The sequence below is a fragment of the Mus caroli genome, chromosome 16, assembly GCF_900094665.2.
Source record: "Mus caroli chromosome 16, CAROLI_EIJ_v1.1, whole genome shotgun sequence".
Taxonomy (NCBI): Eukaryota; Metazoa; Chordata; class Mammalia; order Rodentia; family Muridae; genus Mus; species Mus caroli.
The window spans coordinates 88,535,964-88,561,159 of NC_034585.1; the positions used below are offsets into that span (position 1 = coordinate 88,535,964).

Consider the following 25,196-nt stretch of genomic DNA (forward strand, 5'->3'; position numbering starts at 1 on the left):
AGTGGTGGCTCATTATGATGCCACTGGCTTCAGGAATGGTTTTCTTAAACGTTATATATAATTTATACATACACATATGAATAAACACACACACACAGAGACATACATACACACCTCACACTAAGTGTTCTCAGGCAGTGAGAGCTGGAAGCAGCTTTTCTTGCCCACTTTGGAACTTTCAGCCCGGATCCTCCAAGAGTCCAAACGTTTCTGTGAATACATTCCATACTCCACTCTAAACTTTCTTTCTGATTCCTGTGGTATGTTCTAAGGGTCAGCTTTGAGTTACAGCTGTGAGCTAAAGGTGGTCCAGTGCTAGTTCTTGCCCCAAAGAGGCAGAGTATATTACCACATGTCAAAAGCCAGCGTCTATGACGTTCAAATTTCCTTCGTGGAAATGATAGAAGAAGCCAAAGGCGAGGTTCAGCAAGCTACAGGGTGGCTAAGGAAGGAGGTGGCTTTCATATCAAGAGTAGCATTGTGAAGGCTGGAGGGGTGACTGGGAAGCTCTACGGCAGTGTCAAGGGAGGAAGACAGGATGGAGCCACTGAGACCCAGAGAGCAACACACAGCCCTCCTAACGTTCATGCACTTTCTAGGTCATGTCCTGTCAGATGTGTTGTGGGGCTCCCGAGAGATCTGGTGGGAGCAGAGCAGCCACAAAGCCTTCCCCTACAAGAACAGCCAGGCATACGGGCCTCCCAGTACACTCCCAGCCACATCTTTTAGGCAGACTGGGCCAGCTAAGGGGTCTAAGCCATCTGCAAGAGGCGATGGGATAGTCTAGTCCTGTAGTGACTTCTTTGGGATGGGGAGGAGCCAGGAAGGAGTGTGGCGTTCAAAGCACCTGGAGTCAGGGTTAGACCTCTGCTGGGTCTGCTCCAGAGCAAGCCTTGTATGCAGGTAGGCAACATTAGTTGTGGGGCTTTTGTTTGGCTGAAAGGTGGGACAGATTCTTGCCAGAGAAGTGTTCTCTGGAGACCAGGGGGAGGGCCGAAGCTACCTGCCCTGGGGCCTTTCCTCCTGCTAAGCCCTCCATTTGTTTATTTAGAGAACAGGGCCTTTCATCTAAGTAAATATTGAACAAATATTTAAAAACCACGGGCTTAAACAATGTCACAGTAGTGTCCCGCCTCAATCTGGCCCTAGGCACGGCTGCTGTGTTCACTGTTTGTGTCCTGACTTTCCGTGGCTAAGCAGGAGAGGTTCCTACTGTTCCCACTTGTACAGGTTGGGCACTTCTGGATGTCAGCCACCTTGGGAGGGCCCCCACCCCCCACCCCCCAGAGAAAACCTTGCTGATGGAATGTACCTTGGGACTTTAAAGTGAAGGAGACCGTTTGTCTATTTTGTGTAGAATTGGGAGAAGGATAGGATAGACGTATGGATCATGCTGACCACAGGGATGCTGGAGTGAGACATGGATCATGCTGACCACAGGGATGCTGGAGTGAGCCTCAGGGGTGGGGGAGGGGAGTAGTTTTTAGCCTCAGAGTAGAGAGGAGTCACAAATAAGCATCTGCTGAGGGGCCCTCTCGAGGGAGTGGAGGGAAGGAAGGTCTCTGTTTAATTTGTCCTCACACAGAAAATTGTTGCTCTCTGAAAATGTCCACAGGGGAATGAATGCCTTTAGATGGACACCTTACAAATCCTAACTCATCTTCCTGGTCCCCTAAAACACCTGCACCCCCCAAAGTACATGTGTCACCCCTGCTGCCTGAACACATCCCCTGGGCCTCACTGGAGACGTCCATGCCTGCTGGGGCAAGGTAAGGAAACACCTAGAATCCAGTTTCATCCGGGGTTCAGCTGGGCTCTTGACTTCCTCATCCTCTAATGTGCCCTTTGTCAAACAAACACAGGACTCTGGGGAGAGTCCCCCACCAGACTGGAAATACCAGAGAGGCAGAGGCCTTCGGAGGACTTCAGAGGGAGCTTGGCTCTCCATTTTCTTTCCTTTTGGCCACTTTAGCTTTGAGTAGAAACTGAAATAAGAATTATAATGATACATGTTTATGGATTTTAAGTAATTAATCCCTCGGAGTCCTCTTCTGGGTGAAAAGCTTGCTACCCACCTCATACATCAGGCAAGCAGGAGGCCATCTGGCCTGGCTGGGCTGGGTGGTCGCTGGTGTCAGTAGAAGAGTGGAGACTGCGGCTTCAACAGTCTTTGGCTTCTTGGCCTTTGTCCAGATCGCTGGGCCATGCAGCCCCTAGAGAGGTGAGACATGAGAAACTGAAAGGACCAGACCATAAACTCTCAGGGACAGTTGCCTCTAGTTAGGAGGGCAGGGCTTATGGCCCCCACCTGGGTTGCTTCTCTTTGACAGACAGGCTTGGCGAGGACAGAAGCCATTGCACCCGGAGTTCACCCATCACCCAGTGTCAGTTGCTGCATTCTGTGAAGAAGCTTCCCCCGGAAGAAAACTCCAAGCAGCTGAATCCCAATGCACACAGCCTCGTGATCCAACATGGGGCTTCCCCCGTGTACTTGCTAAAACACCCACCAAAGGTCCCGGGGTCACTAGTTACAAGGCAGGTAAAGCTGAGCAGGTTGGCCCTACCTGCTTAAGAGCATTCCTTTTATTTTTAAAATTTCCAGTTTATTTGTGAGAGGTTGGTATATTTTAGCCTTTATGATGCTTAACACCTTTAACTCTGTGTTCAATCTTCCTGGGAGGTTGTGTTGCCAGACCAGCCCTTGAACTGGTGCGAAGAGCCAGGTGTAAAACCTGTGCTGTTCGTGAGTCAGGCTAGCTCTTTAGGAAGTGTTCACAACCTGATCCTAAGCAAGCCATCCTGATGCACACGTGCAAACAGTAGCAAAACAAACTCAGCTCATACGCTGGGCGTGGTGGCGCACGCCTTTAATCCCAGCACTTGGGAGGCAGAGGCAGGCAGATCTCTGAGTTCGAGGCTAGCCTGGTCTACAAAATGAGTTCTAGGACAGCCAGGGCTACCCTGTCAAAAAAACAAAACAAAACAAAAACAAAAAACAAAACAAAACAAAAAAACCCACCCAAAAAACCCCAAAAACAAAAAACAAAACCCCCCCCACAAACTCAGGTCATATAGTTCAGACCCCACCATTTGTACCTCTGGCTCCCTCTTCTGGCCCAAGTTCTGGAAGACAGCATTCTCTCTCTCTCTCTCTCTTAAAGGTTTAATGTATGTGAGTACACTGCCGCTGTAGCTGTCTTCAGACACACCATAAGAGGGCATCAGATCCTATTACAGATGGTTGTAAGCCACCATGTGGTTGCTGGGAATTGAACTCAGGACCGCTGGAAGAAAATGACAGCATTTTCTAAAGACTCATATATAGTCTCCATCACCCAGGCGACTCACGGTGCCCTCAGACGGGAAATAACCAGGTTTTCATGGGATTCTTTCTTATCTGTTTGCAGCAGTATTTTTCTGGGTACATTAGACTGGGGTGATGGGGTACAGATGAGAAGAGAAAAGAGACCAAACTTGTGCAGAGATAGGGGAGATGGTAGAGACACAGGGAGACCCTTGGAGAGGACCCTCCAAGCCCAGTGGGTGGAGACACCAAGGCTTAGTAAAGGGAGCCAGGCTGGATCCCCAACATGAATTGTTTGTGATTTTGCTTTTGTCTGTGAGCAGGCGTGGCCAGGGTACCACGTCAGTGTGTGATACCCAGCTCTCTTTGGAAGCGCTACATTTGCCATCTCGCTGAGGGCTCCACCCAAGTCCCTACTAAACATTCATCAAACCTCACTCCCTTACTGCCATGTGTCACCAAACCTCACTCCCTTACTGCCATGTGTCACCAAACCTCACTCCCTTACTGCCATGTGTCACCAAATCTCAATCCCTTACTGCCATGTGTCACCAAATCTCAATCCCTTACTGCCATGTGTTATTGTGCAGACTGCATATGTGGGTGCCCTGGTCCCCCGATTCAGTTCTAGATCTCTTAGTAGTCCAGAACATAATTTCCACAATCAATATTAATTAGAATGATTGATTTAAAACTCCCCCGTGCAGGCTACTAACTAATTTTAGCTTCTTTTCCATATCTTGGTCTCCTCTCCTTGTGCCTGTTTCCTCTCATCTGGGAGCATCCGCCCTGACTTGCTGGGTGCATCTGGAACCCATGTGTTTCTCTCCTTTGCTCTTACATATGGTAATTTTTTATATTATTATTACTTCAGGAAGCTGGATAGATTCAGAAGTAGGAGCCACACTGGGACCTGAGGTGACCATCCTCGGTGTTATTAGCAGGATGGAATGGCAACATATGTGTGGAAAGAGATTGCCCTCAAAGCTCGCCCTCGTCTTAAAATCGGATGGTGTGTCTGGGCTGATAGCCTCATATTGAAGTAATTTCTCCCAACCCAGAGGTCTAGAATAGGTTCACTTGTAATCTACTTGACATCTACTTGCTAGAGTTTGACTGCTCAGAGAAACCTGGCAAGGATTATGAAAAGTGTGCCTGGCATATGGCTGTGTCCCAACGCAACAGTCTGTGAACACCATTAGTAACCGTTGAAACTATTCTCTGGGAAGTGCTGGCTGTTAATGACCCTGCCCAGATGCTCCTGTGGGAGGTGTATGGAGAGAGATAACTCAAGTAGCCAACTGCTGGGGTGAAGGCTCGATCAGGAGATGGAGATGGTGTGCCCTGCCAGACCCAGGACCGCTGTGGAAGAAAAGGTGGGGGGGAAGCGCTTTGCTTGGCGAGAGTTGGCTTGCACCTCTGCTGAGACACAGTGATAGAGATGTAGCTGAAGATGCCTAGACCCTTCAGCTGGCCTCAAGCAGGACTCCAGTAGAGGCAAAGAGACAGCTTTCTGTGGTCAGGGAGAGGTAATCTCTCCTTCTGTAACTCCTAGGTGATTTTCACTTTGTAGGACAATATTGCCCAGGAGCGCATGGAGACATAAAGATAGCTCTGTCCTCCATAACTGGGAGAGTATGGCCGGTTTTGACAAACTAATTAAAATACGTGGCAATGGAGTATACACCTGATGGGGTCACATTCAGCCCTTAAAATGAATGAGGCAAACATCATGGCTATTAAGAGTGCTCTTCATAGCTTGTTCTTACAGAAGACCCAGGCTCACTCCCCAGCACCCTTGCCGGCAGCTCACAGCCTCCTCTAACCCCCGGCTCTGGGAACCTGATGTCCTCCCTGGCCTCTGAGGGCACCGGCACATGTGGCAGACCCCCCAGCCCGTAAATAAGAATGAAAACTAAATCTTTAAAACGAACAGAATACAGAGGCCTGGAGGTAGCTCTGCAGTTAAGAGCGCTCGCTGGATGCTCTTTCAGAGGATTTGGGCTCAAGGCCCAGAGTTCAATGGCAGCTCTCAGAGGTTCATAGCTCCAGTTCCAGGGGATCCAACGCACTCTTCTGGGCTCTGTGTCACCAGGCACACAGGTGCACAGACATATACAAAGGCAAAATAAACATATGCATAAAATAAAATCTAATTTAAAAATAAATACAATGAAGTAGATTTATATCTGCTAAAGTTAGGAAGGAGAAGGCAAGAAGCAGGACAAGATGTCATGTGTGTAAAAATTAAAACACATTAAAGGACATGTCTGTGTATGACCTCACGGGTCTCTATGCAAGTTCATGAAGGGCAGATCCAGAGATCCTCCTGGGAAGCAACATGAATCACCCTCCTCCCAATGGGAAGACGATCACCCTCCTCCCTATGAGAAGACAGTCCAGTCACCATCTTTCCAACGACACCCTCTTTCTTAAGACAATCGACCTCTTTCCAATGAAAAGACAGTCATCCTCGTTCCTATGAGAAGACAGTCAGCTTTGTTCCTGTGCTGAGAACCATCACCCTCCCTCCAATGAGAAGACAGCCACCCTCCTTCCAATGAGAAGACAGCCACCCTTCTTCCAATGAGAAGACAGCCACCCTCCTTCCAATGAGAAGACAGCCACCTTTGTTCCTGTGCTGAAAACTGTCACCCTCTTTCCAATGGGAAAAAGACAGCCATCCCTAGGAAGATGGGCCCGGGCCGTGTAAGAAGGGTAGCTGAGAAAGCCAGGGGAGCACGCCAGGAAGCAGTACTCCTCTGCTTCAGTTCTAGGTTCTTCCCTTGGCTCCTCTCAACGGTGGACTGTGATCTATGACAGACCCTTTTCTCCTTCCCCAGGTAGCTTTTGCGAGTGTTTGATCACAGCAGCAGAGAGCAAACTAGGACGACGACATTATGTTAAGCAGAGTAAGCAAGACCTCCACGCAGCCACTTGCCCAAGGCATCTAGAACAGATACGCATAGTTACTGGAAATGGTTCAGCCAGTATCACAACGGGACCGCTATTACGCACAATTCACACATGCTAATTAGAATAAATGTTCAAAATTTCCAAGCACAGCTATTGCATGTCTTTAATCCCAGCACTTGGGAGGCGGAGGTGGGAAGGTCACATGGTCTGGGACTTAACTTCTACTTAGTACGATAAAGTTTTGACAGTGGATAATGGTAATGGTTGTATAACAACATAGATGTGACACTGAATTATACACTTTAAATTAGTATACCCTGTACATGCCAGAAGAGGGCATCAGATCCACCACAACTGTGGGTGGTGTGTCAGCCAGTGCATGTTGAAGCTGAACTCTGGTCCTTTGCAAGAGCAGCATACGAACCTTCGCTCTATCATATTCTGTTGGCTTGTTTTATGTTTGTTTGTTTTCAAAGAAGAAATCTTGGGCTGGAGAGATGGCTCAGTGGTTAAGAGCACCGATTGCTCTTCCAGAGGTCCTGAGTTCAATTCCCAGCAACATGGTGGCTCACAACCATCTGTAATGGGCTCTGATGTCCTCTTCTGGTGTGTCTGAAGACAGAGACAGTGTACTCATATGCATAAACAAAGAGGAAATCTCTCTCAGTAGCCCAGGCTGGCCACAAACTCATGACAATCCTCCTGCCTCAGCTGGAATCTTCAGTGCTGGAATTACAAGCATGAACTACCACATTCAACTTTCTGTTTTGTTTCTCTGTGTAGCCCTGGCTGTCCTGGAACTCCCTCTGTGGATCAGGCTGGCCTTGATTTCAGAAATCTGCCTGTCTCTGCCTGTACTGGGATGAGAGGCCACCTGGCCACACTCAGCGTCTTAACTGTTCACACTGTGTGAGGCTCAGTTCCCCATTCTACTCCCCGTTCTTGCCCAGAGAGTGCTCAAACCTCTTCCAGCCTTTCTGCAAGTTTCCATTTAGTGGCGAATACACCCATGTTCAGGAAGCATGTGTGTCTTGCATGGATCTTTTAAAGGTTCAAACTCACTTTTATCCATTCATATAAAATCCTTCGAGCATAGCTTTGGCATGCCAGGAGAGCCAGCTGTGTGGAAACAGCTCGTGACATGTCAAATCACCGTTTTATATGGTAAACGTTACTTACTGAAACTTTTGGGGGTTCACGTCTGACTTTCATATTTGTGGACAGGAATATAAACTACTGCTAGATATTGTCTGTGGTCTCGCCTTCGTACAGAAGCTGCTCTCTGCTCCCATGTCAAACATCTGGATCCTTTTAACCAAAGAGCACCTTGTCTGCTTATCTGGGACTTTCCCTTGGCTTCACATTCATCCAAATACACAAATATTGTAAATTTGAACTTGTAAAACAAAACGTTACCAATAAAACGCTACATCTGTTGCAAGCGTTAGAATCTCTACCAGATTTGAGTTCCAGAAAGTTTCTGCTGGTCAAGCAAGCATCAGAAAAGGCACTGTGTGTCTAATCCCTGTTTGCTTCAGTTCACCAAAGACTTTGAATCCACTGCTGACTTTTCATCTGGACACACACACACACACACACACACACACACACACACACGGAACTCCTGGGGGTGGGGCAGAGGGGAATTTATTCAGATTGACCATGCCCTGAGAATGGCTTTTAATTTTTTTTTTCTTGAGACAAAGTCTTATTATTTAGTTCAGGCGAGCCTGGAACTTATGATCCTTTCTCAGCCTTCTGGGTGCTGGGATTACAGACATGCAATGCCTTGCCTGGGAGTTTTTATTTTATTTTTAAATGTGTTTTAGTTATGCATAATAATGGGCTTCATGATGATATTTTTCATGCTTATATATACATATCATTTTGATCGTTTGATCATTTTCTCCCTAGAGACCTCTATTGTCCCACACCCACTGTGGCCAATCCCGTTCTACCCCCAACCTGCCCCCTTCTGCTTTCGTGTCTTTTCTGTCAGTATGTGACCTGACAAATTTAATTAGGGTTGCTTACTTGGCATGAGTGGAAGGTTATTCACAGGAGCATGGATACCACTAAAGAAGATGGGTCCCTTTCCCCAAGCAATCATTAACTGCCACAGACCCCTAAGGGCAGGGCGGTGTTTCATGAGACCCCACTCCCATTCTCAAGAGAACATTGAGGGGTCATCAGCTGCTGAAAGCCCAAAGTGCAGGGGCTGTGGAGACCACACCCCAAAGCCCTGCACCCTTCCTCCAGGTCTTACAGGTTTTCCACCTGTAAGATCTTTTCTGTGATATTCCTGGAGCCTTGGGTAGGGGTGTGCGATACAGACATCCCAGACAGGACTGGACAGTCAACACTCACTCTCAGCACTCCGAGAGTGTCTGTAGTGACTGTCGCCCACTGGAAAGAGAGTCTCTGGCAGAGCTGCGAGCAGCACTAATCTTTAGGCAGAAACATCAAATGCAGAGGCCGTTTGGCAGGCATGTGTCCGTTTAACAAAATGCATCAGTAGCTTCCCCAGGGACCTATGCCCTCCTCAGACACAGGCTTTTTACCAGGTTTACAGCATCAGGTGTTCGTTCTCCAATGGAACCTGCCTCAAATGTAGTCAGAAAGCAGTCGGTTCCGCCCACAACAGCCATCCACTGTTACCCCAGTGAGAGCATCTTGCCTGACAGGTCAGTAGTTCAGCACCCAGGAGCACATCTGTTAGTAATGTTTCTTTGCCTTGCAGCCCCGTATAGTGCTTCCTGGCTCTCTGAGAACTAGCCAGCTAAGACAGAGGAAGCCAGTTTTTACATGTTAAATGGAGAGAAAAGCCCCAGAGAGATGTGGCGGTAATCTTGATTTTGAACTCGATGGCACTGAAAGACCCTGTTCTATATAGTCCAGAGAATGACCTAAAGTGTACATTTTTGGTCTTTGATGAACAAGTTGATTAAGCATGTAGCAAGCTAGATACAACAGAAAATATCAAGAAGCGGGTAGACAGCCAGGCTTATGGAATCAGGTACTCCCGCCACTCCCGGCTACTCCCAGCAGAGCTACTGGAGAAGCCTGACAGAAAACAGAGACAAAGAGGTAAACAGACACAGCTGAACCAGACACTCTCACACAGGAGCTGAGGTGGAGCTAAGTCAGGGGCTGGAGCAATGGCCCAGTTGGAGTCTCAGGCAGTGGTACTCTCTGCTCTCTTCATGGATGGGATTCTCTTTCCCATCACAGGCATTTTTGTACCATGGGATAACTCTGTTGGGGATAGTTTACTGTCTGTTCTCAAAGATGCATTTCTTCTTTTCAGCAGAGAGAACTAAGATTTATTACTGAAAAGTGAGAAAAGGGGACCCAATGTTTTTGTTGTTGTTGTTTCTTTGCTTGTCTCTGGTTTTGTTTTAGTTTTTTGAAACAGGTTCCCTCTGTATAGCTAGGGCTGTCCTATGTAGACCAGATTATCCTCCATCTCACAGAAGTCCACCTACCTTTGCCTCTGAGTGCTGGGATGAAAGGGGTGAGCCATTATGCCAGTTTGTGACTGTGCAGAGCAGACAGCCCAGTGCCAGTGGCTTCTGGGAAATCCAGACTTTCTCCAAAAATCTGTCACTTCAAAACAGAAGACATATATGTCTCAAAGATTGTAAAATTTGGCTGTGGCCACAAGCATTTCTAAGATTGGAGGCTGCTTGGAAGAGATCAAATTTGTTTCTTAAACCAGTGGGTCATTCCGCACAGTGGTCAGGAGGTTGTCTTGGGGGGGGGGGACTGGGGATTTGATAGAGGATGTTCTCTTCCTGGGCTCCTGTATGCCAGAGAGTTAAGTAGCCCACCAAATATGCAGCGGGTCAGCCATACCCACACCATCCTGTAACTGGAGCCACGGAGACTTCAGCTGGACATTCCCATGGCAGAAACACAGATTTTTTTTTTCTCTTTTCACTACATTCCAAGAAAATCTTGAAATATGGTTCTATAGACAGATCGGAATTCTTTCCCAAGGAAATGCTATTCCACACATCAGAGGTACATCTGTGTGGACAGATGTCTCCGGAGCCATGGAGAGAGGCCTAAGCTGGTGGATCACCATGTAGGTGGGGATCCAGCAAGGGGCTCTCACCCAGTTCCTAGCTCTCTGACTCAAGGGAATAACATCCAAGGCGTAACATCCAAGGAAAATGGCAGCATCGTGGCTTCCTACCCAGAATTCATGGGGGAGAGTATTTGGAGTTCTCTAGAGGCCCACAGTCCTGTTGGATGCTCTCAGGGCTTAGATGTTTTTAGACTTGATCTTAGCTAAAAGGCTGAGGTGTGATGGCTTTAGCACTGTAACATAACCTGAACAAGTCTTATCCAGCTATCTTAAGTGCTTAATTATCCCTCAATCCATTCATTCATTCATTCATTCATTCATTCATTCATTCACATTTTTTGTTGTTATTTTTGTTTGTTTGTTTGTTTGTTTTTTTAAGACAGGATATCACATATCCCAGGCTGTTCTCGAACTTGCTTTATAGCTTATGCTGGCCTTGAACTCCTGATCTCCTACTGCTGGGTCCCAAGTGCTGGGGTTATAGGCATATGCTACCACATCCCTGGCTTTATGTTGCATGGCCTTCAACTCAGGACTTCTTGCATGCTAGGTAAGAACTTTATCCTTTGAACCATGCCCCATCCCCAAAGTTTAAATGTTAAGGCCTGAATCCCCACACGAAACTCCTTGGACTTCTCATTGCAGACTAAGCCAGTTTCCAAGCTGGCATAACAAAGGTTCCTTGGCACCACTGTTGTGACACAAATCTCTTTCTCCATGTCCAATATTATCAGGGCAGATACTCCTCAAATACAAGCAGGCTAGCCCCTTCTTGGAACCTACATTCTACTTTATGTGAGAGTACACGTTTACACCCTGGTAGACTTGCCATCTGAGCGAGTGTGGACCACAGGCTGGAGACCTGGCTCAGCAGTTAGGAGCCCTTGCTGCTCTTCCAGAGACCTGAGTTATGTTCCTAGCACCCATGTGCTGCCTCACACATACCTGTAACTCCAGTTCCAAGGAACTCGACGCCCTTTTCTGACCTTCCCGGACACCAGGCATGCACACATGCAGGCAAAACATTCATAAACATGGCATAACGTTTTAAAGATTGAACAAAATCTAACTATTCAGATCACAAGAGAGTATAACTATAGTGCAAATTATGTTTCTTGCCTGGATATATTTTTTTTCCCATCCTCTTTCTCCCTGGGAGACACTGAGTATGGCCTGAGCCCCAGTATGGGCTTACAGATATATCAGTAAAGCCTGTGTGGGTCCCAGGGCAGCCAAGGGCCTGCACTCACATGCTCCCATATTAGGACCCTGTGATATACGGCGTCTTCCAGAGGACAGGACGCAGATGCGCGGGGGAGAGTAACCGGAGAGCCGTGCAAGAAGATATGTCTGTCTGTCCCCGGAGTTCAGCACATAAATTAGAAACCACAAGTTCAAATATGAAGGAAATATCGACATTTCTCTTTTTTTTTCCGTCTAACTTTGGCTCCCCCCACCCCTCCCCACACACACTCAAGGTTAAGTTTGAGAAAAGTGAGTTTGTTTTTTCTTTCTTCTTCTTCTTCCCCAAATGACTTTCTCCTGCTCCATCTTGGTCACCTACCCTGGTGGCTACCTATCAGCTTGTCAGCATGTCTGTCTTATGGAGGAAGCCAGGGCCAGTGAGAGGCCTTGTCTCCAACACCCTGGCACCAGACAGCCAAAGGTGCCAGGTTCACTGTGGTCACAGGCGTGTCTTGAGTGGAGGGACTTGGGGAGGGAAGGGAGCCAGCACACAGAGATGCTCAGGGCAAGCGGAGGCTAAACTGGGGCTGCTGGGTACTCTGCATCAGCAGTGATTCCTTCCCGCTCACCTCTGTCCTGCATCACTAGAGGTCCTGATGTCTCTGCTCCTGACACACAGCTCCAGGGATCAAGGAAAGGGGCAGACAGCACCTGGGAATCCCACAGGCTTCAAGCTACAGACCTGACACTGTCTTGTGCAGTTTCCTCTGGCTTTGTCCACAGCAAGTGGACGGCTTTAAATAATACATTGCTCTAGCACATCTGCTCTGGGTTTTATAAAGCAGATTCATTTCTTCTAGAAAAAATGAATGTTAATGTACGTGTGTATGTGTGTGTGTGTGTATGTGTGTGTGTGTGAGAGAGAGAGAGACAAAGAGACAGAGAGACAGAGAGACAGAGGCTTCTTGAGGTACATTATTTTGGTAAGGGGCTGGAGAGATGGCTCAGCAGTCAAGAGCACTGGCTGCTCTTCCAGAGGTTCTGAGTTCTAGTCTCAGCACCCACATGGCGGCTCACAGTGCCTGTAACTCCAGTCTCAGGAGATCTGATGACTCCAAACTCCGTGGGCACTGGGCATCCACATGGTGTGCAGACACGCATGCAGGCAGAACACCCATACAAACAATAATAAATAGATGGAGATTTTAAAAATAGTTTAAAATCTTTGTTTTGAGCTCACGTGGGCCTTTATAAACAGGGGTTGACTTTATGAGTGTAAATCCTATCTAAAGGCACTCCAGGAAGTGTCCTAGTTTAAGTACAAAGTAGACTAGCCATCACCCCAAATGGCTAGTGGTGAGACCTTCGCCTCTCTTGGCTGCCTGCCCTCGCCCTAACAATCTGTGTGCCTGGCCTCAGGGCAGTGAAGAACCGGGACAACCTCCCTGACTGTCTTCTGCCCTCTCCTGTCCCGAGTGCCACCTCCACACGCATTACTGGGGTACAGGCCACCTCAACACTGAGCAGAGCCCAACAACCTTCTACCAGCTACCAGCCCTTCAGCAGTACAAGGTGCTGGCTTCCAATTCTAACCTGCAAAAGGGAAGGGAAGAGTTGGTTTGGGTGTAAACGAGACTCCTTTCTTCAAGCCAGTAGACAGGATATCTTTGTTTGGCACAGAAGCCAACAGAACCCAGACATTAGGACAATGGGTAAGGTAGCTGACACCTTGATAGGCAGGGTCACATGCCCAGGACCTGATGGACTTAGCCCATCAGGGCAAACGCTGGCATTGGTATTTGAATATGACATACAGCAGGACTGGCAGGCAGTGGAGAGGACAGGACACAGGACAGTGCAGAGACACTGCCAGTGACCTCTGCAGCATCCATGACTTATGGAGGGATGATGCTCGTGGCCCAGGTGACTTGAAAGCACACCTTTCCTCAGGTAGCCACAGCCTGTGCATCCATGCACAGAGTTCAGAGCCTTGTTTAACTTTCAGCTTTTGGGCCACCCTGATTGCTTCTGGCCCCCAGGGCCCAGAACCTTCTCTGTGGACCTTCAATCACCCAGAGATAGGTGCTCTGTGAGTTATGCCTGTCAATGAGCTCCCAGAGAAGAACCAGTCTGAGACAGGAGAAAGCAGACTCTTCCTAAGCTGACTGACTGTCTTGAGACAGGGTGACCCAGCTCCATTTCTGTGACTGTGATAAAACACCCTGACAAAACATCTTAGGTGGGGAACGGTTCAGTCTGGCCTAGAAATCGAAGTTTCAGTCCATCGTAGCAAGATGGCGTCAGCCTGACTCGGCCATTCATGTCATGTTCACAACTGAGAGCAGAGAAAAGTGCACACACATGTGTTTTCCACTCCACGGCTCTCTCTATTCAGACCAGGGCGCTGCTCCCTTTCACGGTGGTCTTCACACATCAACTAGGAAAATCTAGTCGGTCCTTCACAGACATGCCCGTCTGATGCAGACCCTTCGACGAGACATCCTTCTCAGGCCACAGGTTTTGTCAAAACAAAACCAGCCCCCACACAGGCTCTTTACTACATGGTTCAGGTGGATTTGGAACTTGCCATCCTCCTGTCTCAGCTCCCCAAATGCTGGGACAACAGGTGTTCTTCATCACACCCGGCATCAAACTGAGTTGTTGAAGGATGGGAGGATGGCAGAGGGTCGTCTCTGGGCCAGGAATGGGATGGTGGAGTGACTGTTCAGAAAACACTGAGGAAATCGGATGGGGACAGGAGGGCTGGTGACAGAGTGGGACACAGGGCTGGGAGGGTGAGAGGGGCCAGATGGGACTTTTTGGAAACTTGGCAGAGGCTTCAAATGTTGACTTCCAGAGCTGGCAAACCACAGCCTGGGGAGGGCAGGGTGTGCTACCACAGGTGGGGCACATGTGTGGGGTGCCTGCAGCAGATGCCCTCTGAGTGAAGAGAGAGACCATCGGTGTCTGCCTTCACCAGCCACACCACTGCTCTCCACACAGAAAGCCTGTCTTGGGAACAGTAGCAAAAAACTACTGGGGACCCCGAGTTCTCTTGTCTGCTGGTGGCTGACTGTGGTGTCTTTTTACTTGTTGTTGTGTTTGAGACGGAGTCTCTTGTGACTCAGGCTTGCCTCAAGCACACCGTATAGCTGAGAATGACCTTGAACATGCTGAGACTGCAGATATTCCCACCACACCCAGTGCACTAGATGGAACTCAAGGCTCTTAATGATGCTCAGTGCTGACCTATGGAGAAGTTGGGTGCGTTTTAACCACTCAACATCAAGATGTTCTAACCAAAGAGAAACAGGACTGTTGAGAGCTGATGATGGCTCTTAGGCTGAAGAAATAGCTCAGTGGTTAAGAACACTGTCTGCTCAATCTTGAGGATCAGAGTTCAAATCCCAGCATCCATGTAAGACACCTGTAACCCTAGTTCTAAGCACTCTTTAGGACTCTGTGGCACCTGCACACACATATACACACGTGTACTCACACCTGCCTACACATGTGCACATGTGCACTGACAAGTGCTTACACTCTTATACAAGAAAGTAGATTTCTTTTTTTTTTAAGAAAAAAGTTATAGTTTTAATAATTTTAGTTGGCAAATTAAAAGTATCCATTTAGAGCAAAAGCCAAACCCTTCCTTGACATCTAGGAGAGTAACAAACTACTAAATCACTAGGAACTTTCATCATAGTAACCAATTCACTTCCCTCCAACAGGAGTTTTCAGTCCCCGGAGTTCTTCATTGCTGTTATTATTATCGTGTGACCTGTATGCATCTGTACATGTTCATGCCTGCCAGAGGCCAGAGGTGACTTCTTCAGTCACTTTCCATTTCAGTTTTTGAGACAGGGCCTCATTATACCAGGACCTCATTGATTGGGGGAAGGCAGTGAGCTCTGGGGACCTACCAGGCCCTCACTCAGGGCTGGTATTATGAACACGCTCTGTGCCATGGAGCCTGGTGTTTCCATGGGTGCTAAGGACTGAACTCAGGTTCCCCTGTTTGTGCACCTCACTGGGTAAGCCATCTCCCCAGCTGAGCCATCTCCCCTTTTTTACTCAGTTCTTCACATGGCGCCTCCCTCTAGGCAAAACTAAGCCTAGGAAAGTCTGTGGACTTTATTAACCCACAAGACAAAGCCCAGCAGGACCGTGGAGGGTTTCGTCTGTACTGAGGTAGAGACAAACGGAACCCAGTGAAGCCCTTAGTTATTACTGTTTTTAAAAGCATGCTCATTTAAATAAACGGTAAGCCCTACAAGGCAACCGCTAGCACTCGACGCTCATGAAGTTAGCTCAATCATACACCAGAAGAATTCCTTTCTGTTGTGATTAATCTTTTCTGCAGGCTTTCCCAAGCTAAGTAGCAGAGTCTTACTGCACTCCTGAAGCGGCAACTCTGAGGGCTGAGAAGAAATCGCATCCTCATAGACCTGCCCTGCCCTGCCACAGCTGTGAACACCAGGACCTCTGGAGTCTAGGGAAGCCATGGTCAAGACTCTGCTCTGAGGCCCCCAGGGGCCCTCACGGTTCCCCCAAAGTTTCAATTACTCAATAGTAAGAGTCTATAGCACTGTCAAGTTTTCAACTACAGGCTCCATGTCTACTGGGTAAGACTCCAACGCCTCAGCAGGGCAAACCAGGGATCCATGATAAATGATGACCCACAAGTGGTCTGGCACTGTGGAGTTTGGCAGTCCTCCTTGGGTGTGATAATTTCCTACCCACCAACCATCCTGTCAGCACGTCGGATTTAAAATATCACACGTGGAACAATGAAAGATTGCCAGCATCTCACCACCACCTTTTGATTAATGAGCCATTCCTCTGAGATGGATTGGCTTGTTTGATTCCGTTACCTGGGATGACTGATGGCTGTTTTAAAAAACACTTAGCGGCAGCATTGCCCTGCGTGAGATAATTTTCATACGCCTTTTGCAGCCACATCCAGAATAATTGGACTTTATTGCCTGCCTTCCATGCATGAACCCAAGTTCCCTGGAGAAGCCTAACAGCTTGAGACTCCGCTGCTCTAGTCTTTCCACACTGATCAGCTGCCGTGGTCACAGGAAAGCTCCCACCAGATGGCCGGCCAGCCTTCTAGTGACATTTCCCGTTTCCCGTCCATTACTCACCAACGGAAAATAATGTGACATGAACTCCCCATTTTTGAGTAATATGTGGTTATAGCCTTGTGGTTCCTTGCTAAAGGCAAATGAATTATCATACAGTCGTTTCTTAACTCTCTGGGGAGAATACAGAAGAGACAGCCGGTCACAGTGTTTGGCTGGGAGGGGGATCGGCACTCTTCAGGCATCCACCACGGCGTTTACATTTAATGTCCTAATTCCTTTTCCTTTTCCTTGTTGCTTATTCTTCTATTGCTCGGGAAAAGTAAGCTTGTCTGCTTAAGATACCAGAGCTCGGTTTTAAGAATAGTCGTCCTTGGATGCCCTGTTTGTGATTACGTCTCCCGGGTGGGTGTTCCTTTTCCTGATGCTCTGGTGCAGAAACGAGACATTGGTGGTGGACACTGGTTCTGTTCTGTCTCTAAAGGCCCAGTTTTCTCTTCCACATGGACCCAATTGTATAGTTCTTTTAGAATTCTTTACTTTTTAGTTTTAGATTTTTTTTTAAAGTTAATTTTTAAAAAGCTGTGTGTCCGTGTGTCTTTGTGGGTGGATGCACACACGGGAGGAATACCGCAGAGACAAGAAGAGGCCATGGGGCCCTGGAGCTGGAGTTACAGGCAGCTGTAAGACACCCGACTGGGAGATAAATCCAGGTCCCTCTGCACTGGCACTGCAGAGTCTTGAGTGTTGCTCTGTCTCTCCAGTCCCAAGAAGCGTTACTCTTAAAAGTGGCGGCTAATAACCTAAAGTGTTTGACTCTGTGTTTTTCTAGTTCCCTTCTGACCAGAGCCTTGTATGTGACTAGCTTTTGATTATCTAATTGCTGTCTTTATTGTTAGAGACAAGTGACTAATTATTATATTAATTAATAATTTCTATATTATTAAAGACAAACATTTGAAGCTGACGTACCCCTACCCTGTGCAGGGTGGTGTGTAAGAGAATGATGCCCACCACTGGTCATGGCTAGTCTGTGGGGCCAGTGCTTGATGGCCGTTAGGCTTGGTATAGCAGAACTCGGATCCAAGCTCCACTGATTGGCACAATTTGACCCTTCCCTCTGACTCCAAGCTGTGAATCTCTGTGACTCCAGAAGCCAAGAGCCAGGAAAGTTTTTCTGGAAAGTTTTTTCCCCAACATTCCCTTCTCAGACAAAAGGCAACATGGGGTGCAGGTCTCTGCTTACTCTGCTCTCACAGGAGGACAGAGCTAAGAAGCTGTTCATATGCTCCCTTCCTCAGGCAGCCAGCCGAGAGGAACTGGGATCTCTCGTAGGCTTCACCCCCACAGAGGCATCTGCCCTTGTCCTGGAGATGTGATTTTCCCAAGGTTCCATTCTGCCTACTGACAAATCTGTTCAGTGAAACAGCGCCTATGTTACAAGGTAGCGGGACACTCCAGAAGCTGTGGGAAGCTCTCAGAGTGGAGCAGAAGGTTCTAAGAAATTACTTCTAGAAGATTCTGGGAATGGCTTCTGTTGTCTTCTTCCCATCGCTACCAAAGACAGAGTAAATGGCAGCCTTGCTTGGCTCTCTGTCCTTTGCACTCACCCAGCTAGGACAGACAGCACCCTGGATGATCTGCCCTCTGGATGAGTACCCCCTGTTGGTAATTCAACCCTTCACACGCTCATTTGCATCTGCCCAGCCGACTGTTGTGGCTACAAAGAAATGTTTCTTCCTTAGTAGAATCACAAATAATTTGAACAGAAAGCTACAGACAAGACAGACTAATCATGTTTGAAAGGAGGTATCTCTGCACACGGAAGGTTTTCTGCATCTAAAATGTTCTTTCTCCATCAAAACTCTGTGTGACGGGGCTTCCTGACACGCAGAAAGTGAACAGCTGGTCAAGTTTCTTCCCTCAGGTGAAAAAGTCAAACTCTACATGCGCCCTGGGCCCTTTCTGTAGCAACTTTCCTCAGCCACCTGGGTCACCTCGGAGACGATAACCACTGGGGAAGACTGCCTGCACTAGTCTCCTTTAACTCACATTTGTGTTTTCTAGTTAGAAAGAAATAGCTTGAGGACTGGGGAGATGGTTCAGTGGTTAGGGTCTACGGCCTCGGCAGCGGCCGGCGCATGTCTTTGATTCCTGATGGGCTAATCCCTTGTGCACTGTGTAAAGGTTGTCTTTGTATGAAGCATCACCCGTATCTCAGTTTTGTAAGCATCTTCTCCATCACCTTCTGATTGGTTTAATAAAGAGCTGAACGGCCTCTAGCAAAGCAGGAGAGAATAGGCGGGACATCAGGGCAGAGAGGAACTCTGGGTAAGTGTCTGAGGCAGGAGTTTTGCCAGCCAGAGGAAGAAACAAGTGCCAGTAGTGAGCCATGTGGTAGAACGTAGATTAGTGGAAATGGGCCGATTTAAGTATAAGAGCTAGTTGGGAACAAGGCAATATTTTCATAGTTAATGAAGAGTCTCAGCGTCATTACTTGGGCAGCTGATGGGACTGAGACAGCCAAGCAATAGATCCCAGCAATCGGGAGGCAGAGGCAGGTGCATCTTTCTCCGTCCAGCCTGGTCTACAGAGCTAGGTCTAAGACAGCCAATGCTATACAAAGAAATCCTGTCTGGAAAAAACAAGCAAGCTAGCAAGCAAACCAACCAACCTGTCCTGCTTTTAGAAGAACCTGAGTTTGGTTTCCAGCAAAAATATATGGCAGTTCCTGATCACTTGTTATCGCCTGCTCTAGGGGATCCGAGGCTGTCTCAGTCCTCGGAGGGCACCTACACACTTGGCATGCATCCACACAAACACACACCCACAACACACACACAAACACACACCCCCACACACAGACAGACACTCCAACCTACATATACATATATAGACATATATAGACATGCACCTACAGGCATGCACACAGACACACACACACACATTATAAAAAATAAAATATTTTTGAGTTACTGCCATCTGACACATGAAATAGGAGTTATAGATATTTTCGAATCATTGTTTCCTTATTTCCTGTATTTGTTGGTCTACCATCAACAGCAGTTGGCGTGTGTAAAAATTGCGGCAAAGGAAGGCATTGTGTGAGAGCAGTTAGCCCTGTGTGGTTTTTAGATGGTGCCTGTTCCCCCTGCTCACAGCATCTGACACCTCAACAGGTGGCTTCTGGCTGGTGGGTTCTGAGTGGACAATTAACAAGGCTGGTTTTTCCAAGGTGTGTGTGTCCTTTTGCGTTTCAATTAAAGATTAACTCTTCACATCAGGTTTTTAGCTTAAAGGCAGGGTCCAAAGGGGTGTGGAGTATTTCCATTCATTTTAATTAAGCAAACTGAGTAGATAGGGCATGGCTTATTTTTAACCGGGGCAGAAGCCCGTTTGTGTGAAGCTGGTTCCACAATTACATTTCAGGCAGCCAGTGCTACACAAATAAAGAAGCTGCCTCCAGCCTCCCCAACTCAAGGAGCATGTTGGGGTGGAGCGGACTCTGATGGGCGATGCAGCCTGCCCAACCATCCCAACCACTGGCTGGCCCACCACAGCTCGGCCTTCACTCTGTACACCCATCATCCAGAAGTTTCCTGAGACAAACGCGCACGCGCTTCCTCAGGGAGGATGTTACTACGCAGCTACCAAACGCTGGACACGAGGATATGGCGGCCAGGGTACACCAGTGAACGCAGGAGCCGGAAGAGACAGGTGCAGAAGCAGGTAAGGTAGGAAAGGCCACGTGACACTGAAAGAGCAACCAAGAGAAAGCTAAACACCTAGCAAGGAGTGACAGGTGGCTAAGAAATGTCCAATCGGACTGAGGTCAAGGGCAAAACAGGCTTGGAGGTGAGCAGGTGGAAAGGAGGGGCGGGGCATGGGCGGGGCTGGCTGACAGTTCCGGTTCTGTGTACTTGGAGAGGGGCTATCTGGGAAGGGAACAAAGACTCAATGAAAGAAGGGCACATACAAATCCCACACAGTATGGCCTCCAAGATAAATGAACAAGGAAAAACAAGTCACAAAATAGATTCTCTTAAGAGGAAGTTTGTGAGAATCTGCTTTCAATAAACAGCACTAAAACCTTGGTCCGTACTTTAAGGAGGTGTATTTGTGAATATGCACATGGCTGTATGTCTGTGAATTCTTTGTTTTGTGTTCTTAGAGGTGCTGGGCATTTTGCCTCAGGGCCTCATGCATGCTGGGTAAGCATTTTACCATTAAGCCATGCATACCTGTATGTGTATATGATGTGTTTTTCATAGTTGAGGATTGACCCAAGGGCCTCTTACATGCTAAGCCCATGCTGTAACACGCAGAATTACACTCTCAAGCCCTGCAATGTTTGTTTTAAAAATGAACTTAAAATTAAGGAGCGTCTATTCTGTGTTATCTACACAATTAAAAATATAATGTACTTTTCATTTTAACACATCTTCTTTGGCATATTACATTTTGTCTGTGTGCATCCAGGGCTGGCATTTCAAAGCAGACTGGCTGAGCCATGGAGGCTGCCATACACCCAGCTGAACATGGCTTCTCATGGCCCTTTGTTGGTAGAACAGGAGTAAGCACATTAAATAGTCCATGGGGCAGCCATGGGCATTTAAGTTTCCAAGTCAACTATGGAAAAAATATGACAAAGCAACTCCTCTCACCCTGAACTAGTAGTTGAACCCCAGTTACTGAGGAGGCTGAAGCAGAAAGATCCATGTAGTCCAAGACTTGGAGGCTGACTTGAGCAATGTGGTGAGACTACAGCCAAGCCCCAGCCTTAACTCCACCCACCCCCCATCTCAAAAAGTTAAACAAAACAATCAGTCTCAAAATACATCACCTCTGAAGAGAGTCTGCTCGGCTATAAATGCCACTCGAGTGTGACACACTACAAAAAGCAGTGGGCTGGCAGTCAAAATATTTATCTTCCCCCAAAAGCCCCTACATGACCTTGGCATTAGTCAACCTCCCACACCAGGGCTTTCCAAGCCCCCCGGGGAATACTGTTACCTACTACAGAGGGCACAAACTGACACATGAGGAAAGAGTGCTAGGCTTAACAAATATACTTAGCAGGGCCTGGTGGCATAGGCTAAGAACACCAGCTGCTAGGGAGCCTGAGGCAAGTGAATGGCAAGTTCAAGGCTAGCTTGGGCTATGGAATGAATTCAAGGCCAGTCAGGACTTTAGTGTAAAGCCTTGTCTCAAAATAACAGGTAAAAATGGGGCTGGTTATATAGCTGAATGGTATAGTACTTCCCCAGCATATGTGTAGCTACACACACACACACACACACACACATAGCTATATATACACACACACATACACACATGCACACACATGGAAGTGAACACACATACTCTTGCAAGTGCATGCACGCATGCGCATACACACTAAAAGAAAGTCAGGGCTTCTTTGGAGAATGTGAGAAAGGAAAATGTCCACTATAAAATATTTAACTTAAGATCAGAAATACATTTGTTTAGGTACAAAAAAATCAGGCTTTTCCTGCTTTGAATATCCACATGTGGCTGTCCAGCCTTACAAAGTTACTATGTTACCCAATGACTCAGCTTGAAAGGCAGACTGTCAGCATGTATCTGCCTCCTGGGGTCACCACACCCTGTGTGATCAGGGTTTATTTTTACTGGCTCCAAGAGTCCTGACACTTAACATCTGTAGAACTGCCTAAGATGCTCGGATCTAAAACAAGTAAGTTCAGCATGCCCTGTGATCCCAGAGGGCAAAGACAGTCTATTGAGGAGCCAGTGACATGGTAGCAAGGCTTAGCTCAGAGGGCCCGTGCATGTGGGTGCATCTTTCCTGGAGGAGTGTGGGAAGAGCTGCTGGAGTTGGGTCCAGCTGTACAGACAGCAGAAGGATGGTGGCATCGGTGGAGCTCAGGGCACACGCTGGAATGGTGCCATCTGAGCTGCATACTGTCCTGTTTTTCCTTTTATTGTTGTGAAAAAACACTGACCAGAAGCAACTTAGGGGAGGAAAGGGTGTGTTTTCCTGGCACTTCCATGTCACTGAGAAAAGTGGAGGCAAGAACTCAGGCAAGAACTCGAGGCGGAGAGTTTGGAGGTTGCTGGTTGCTGGCTCCCTCTCTGGCTCACACTTAGCCTTCTTATACAGCTCAGGAACACCTGCCTAGGGAAAGGGTCCCACCCACAGTGGACTGGGACCTCCTACATCAGTTAACAAGGAGACAATCCCCCAAGACCAACCTGATCTGGGCAGTCCCTCAACTGAGCCTCCCTTCTTGGGTGACTCTTGCCTGTGTCAATTTAACTGTCAAATCTACAGGTACGGACTGGGTGCTGCCCACTGTAACCTACTCACCCACCATGGAGGCCCTCTGGAGGCCAAATACTCCCATGGTTGGGGATGCTCCAGCTGCTGTGGCTGCAGCTATGGATGCGGCTTGTGTGTCTAGTGTGAAGAATTAAAGAAATGGGTGGCAAAGCCTGAAAGATGGCGCGTGGTTGAGTGACAAGCACTTGTCTACTGGAAGTGAGTCCCTGGGTCAGGCTCCCGAAACAAAAGGTTGGTTGTGTAGATCTTATTCAGAGGAAACCTGACAACGGGTAAGTGGGACCTCAGGCCCCAGTTTGATTTTAGTAGCTGTAGCTTAGTCTACAGGAGTGAAGCATGAATTTGCAAAGTATTTCCACCTTTGGGCTGTGGATGTGGCTCAGTTGGTAGAGTGCTTGCTGAGCACTCAATTCCCAGGACCACATAAACAGGGCGTGGTGGTTAGTGGCTATAATTTCTCTCTCTCTCTCTCTCTCTCTCTCTCTCTCTCTCTCTCTCTCTCTCTCTCTCTCTCTTTAGTTTTTCGAGACAGGGTTTCTCTGTATAGCCCTTGCTGTCCTGGAACTCACTCTGTAGACCAGGCTGGCCTCGAACTAAAAACTCCGCCTGCCTCTGCCTCCTAAGTGCTGGGATTAAAGGCATGTGCCACCACGGCCCCATTCAATTAGTGGAGACAGGATCAGAAGTTCAAGGCTATCTTCAGCTATATGGTGAGTCTGAAGCTGGCCTGGACTATGTGAGACTGTCTCAAAAAAATAAAATAAAAAACAAAACTTTCATTTCACTAATGACAACAGATAACTTTGGAGACACCATCCTTGCTTTCTAGAAGTCCTGGGGAGGGTGGGGCAGCCTTTGGAAACACCTGGCAGTACACAGGAGGGCTGGAACACAGCCGTGACCATCCCAGCTCTGGCAGGTCCTACACAGTGAGAGCACCTGCTTCTCTGCTGCAGCCAGCAGCATCTTCAGCATGGCGGAGGCAGAAGAGCCCACAGTCCCTTCTGCAGCACAGTCACTGTGCACAGATAAGATGGGCTGGGGAGAAGCTAGCTGGCCACATACTGCTATGCTTCTGTAATGGCACACACCCTCTAGTGCAGGCCTGGCCTGGTGCCCTCCCATATCGTACACCAGTAAACAGGCCCTCAGACTTCCACCATCACCAGTCTCTTGTCCCTTCTTTGTGATACTAAATCACTCATACACCTAGGAAAGGTCTCCGGCTTCATGAATAGGTCTTGTCTCAATCCCTTCTGTTCAATGTCATTATAGCTTGACCTTCTGATGACCTAATGTAGCCTTGCCAGCCAGAGAAGTCACCTCGTCCTTCTCAGGGTGGCCTCATCTAATCATTGCAAGCCAAGGGGGACAACATGGATCTTACTGTAGAAGAAAGCTGCAGATGTGTGGTTTATGTAGGACAAAGGGGCAGAAGGAACTGGTAGCCTCTGATGAGACATGGAACCATGGCTAGTTACATTACAGTATGTTGATGCAATGGGAAATCACTTATCTTTGAAAAGCGACTTCAGGGCTGAAGATACAGCACAGTTGACAGACAGGTTGCCCCAGCATGCATGAAGCCCTCTGTCTGATCCCTGGCACCTACAGGTGGTAGTGGCAAAGCCCTGCAATCCCAGCACTTGGGAAGTGGGCGGCAGAAGGATGAGAAGTTTATGGTCACCCTCAGTTGAAATCTTTTAGAAACCCAGAGCTAAAATAAGCCTTTCTGTCTGAGGGCTCTGGTCATAGTGACTCAGAGATAACTAGTATTCCCCGCAGAGCAATGAGCTAGAGAGCAGCAACTCTGGCAGAGGTAATAACATCGATTAACTAAAACCAAATCTACAAGATCCAGGATGCTAGGCTTTCTATAAGCTATGGCTTCCAAAAAGACAGACCCCAAAACAAAGGCAGGAAGACTGTTGCTGATGAAAACAGATAAGAAAGGTAATAGAGCAAACACACTCATCTTGAATGCGTTAAACACTCAAGTGCATTTGTGTGGCTAAATTTTTTTTAAGCTATAAAAAGCCCTTTTAAAAAATTAAAGTAGGAAATTTTGGTGAGACTAATAGGCACTGTGGCATTAAAGTTGATCTTGTGGATGCATAAGAGAATTGCTGCCAACAGAGGTGCTCATGGGATGCCGACAGCAAATCAAGTTGAGGTCCACAACTTGTAGAAATGTGTCTGGGTGTTGTTGGTGCCCGGGAGGCAGAAGATAGACAGGGAAAGAGAACCAACAGGGCAGAACATAGACAGGGAAAGAGAACCAACAGGGCAGAA

General features: G+C 47.7%; 1 protein-coding gene across 1 annotated transcript in view; it reads right to left on the reverse strand.

Moving 5' to 3' along the window:
* The window catches only part of Cldn14 (claudin 14), an 88,427-nt gene that overhangs the window by 21,975 nt on the left and 41,256 nt on the right, over window positions 1–25,196 (reverse strand). The window contains exon 2 of the mRNA XM_021184831.2: window positions 2,076–2,213. The gene's annotated coding sequence lies outside the window, so the exon portion shown is untranslated. The remainder of the gene's footprint in view (window positions 1–2,075; window positions 2,214–25,196) is intronic.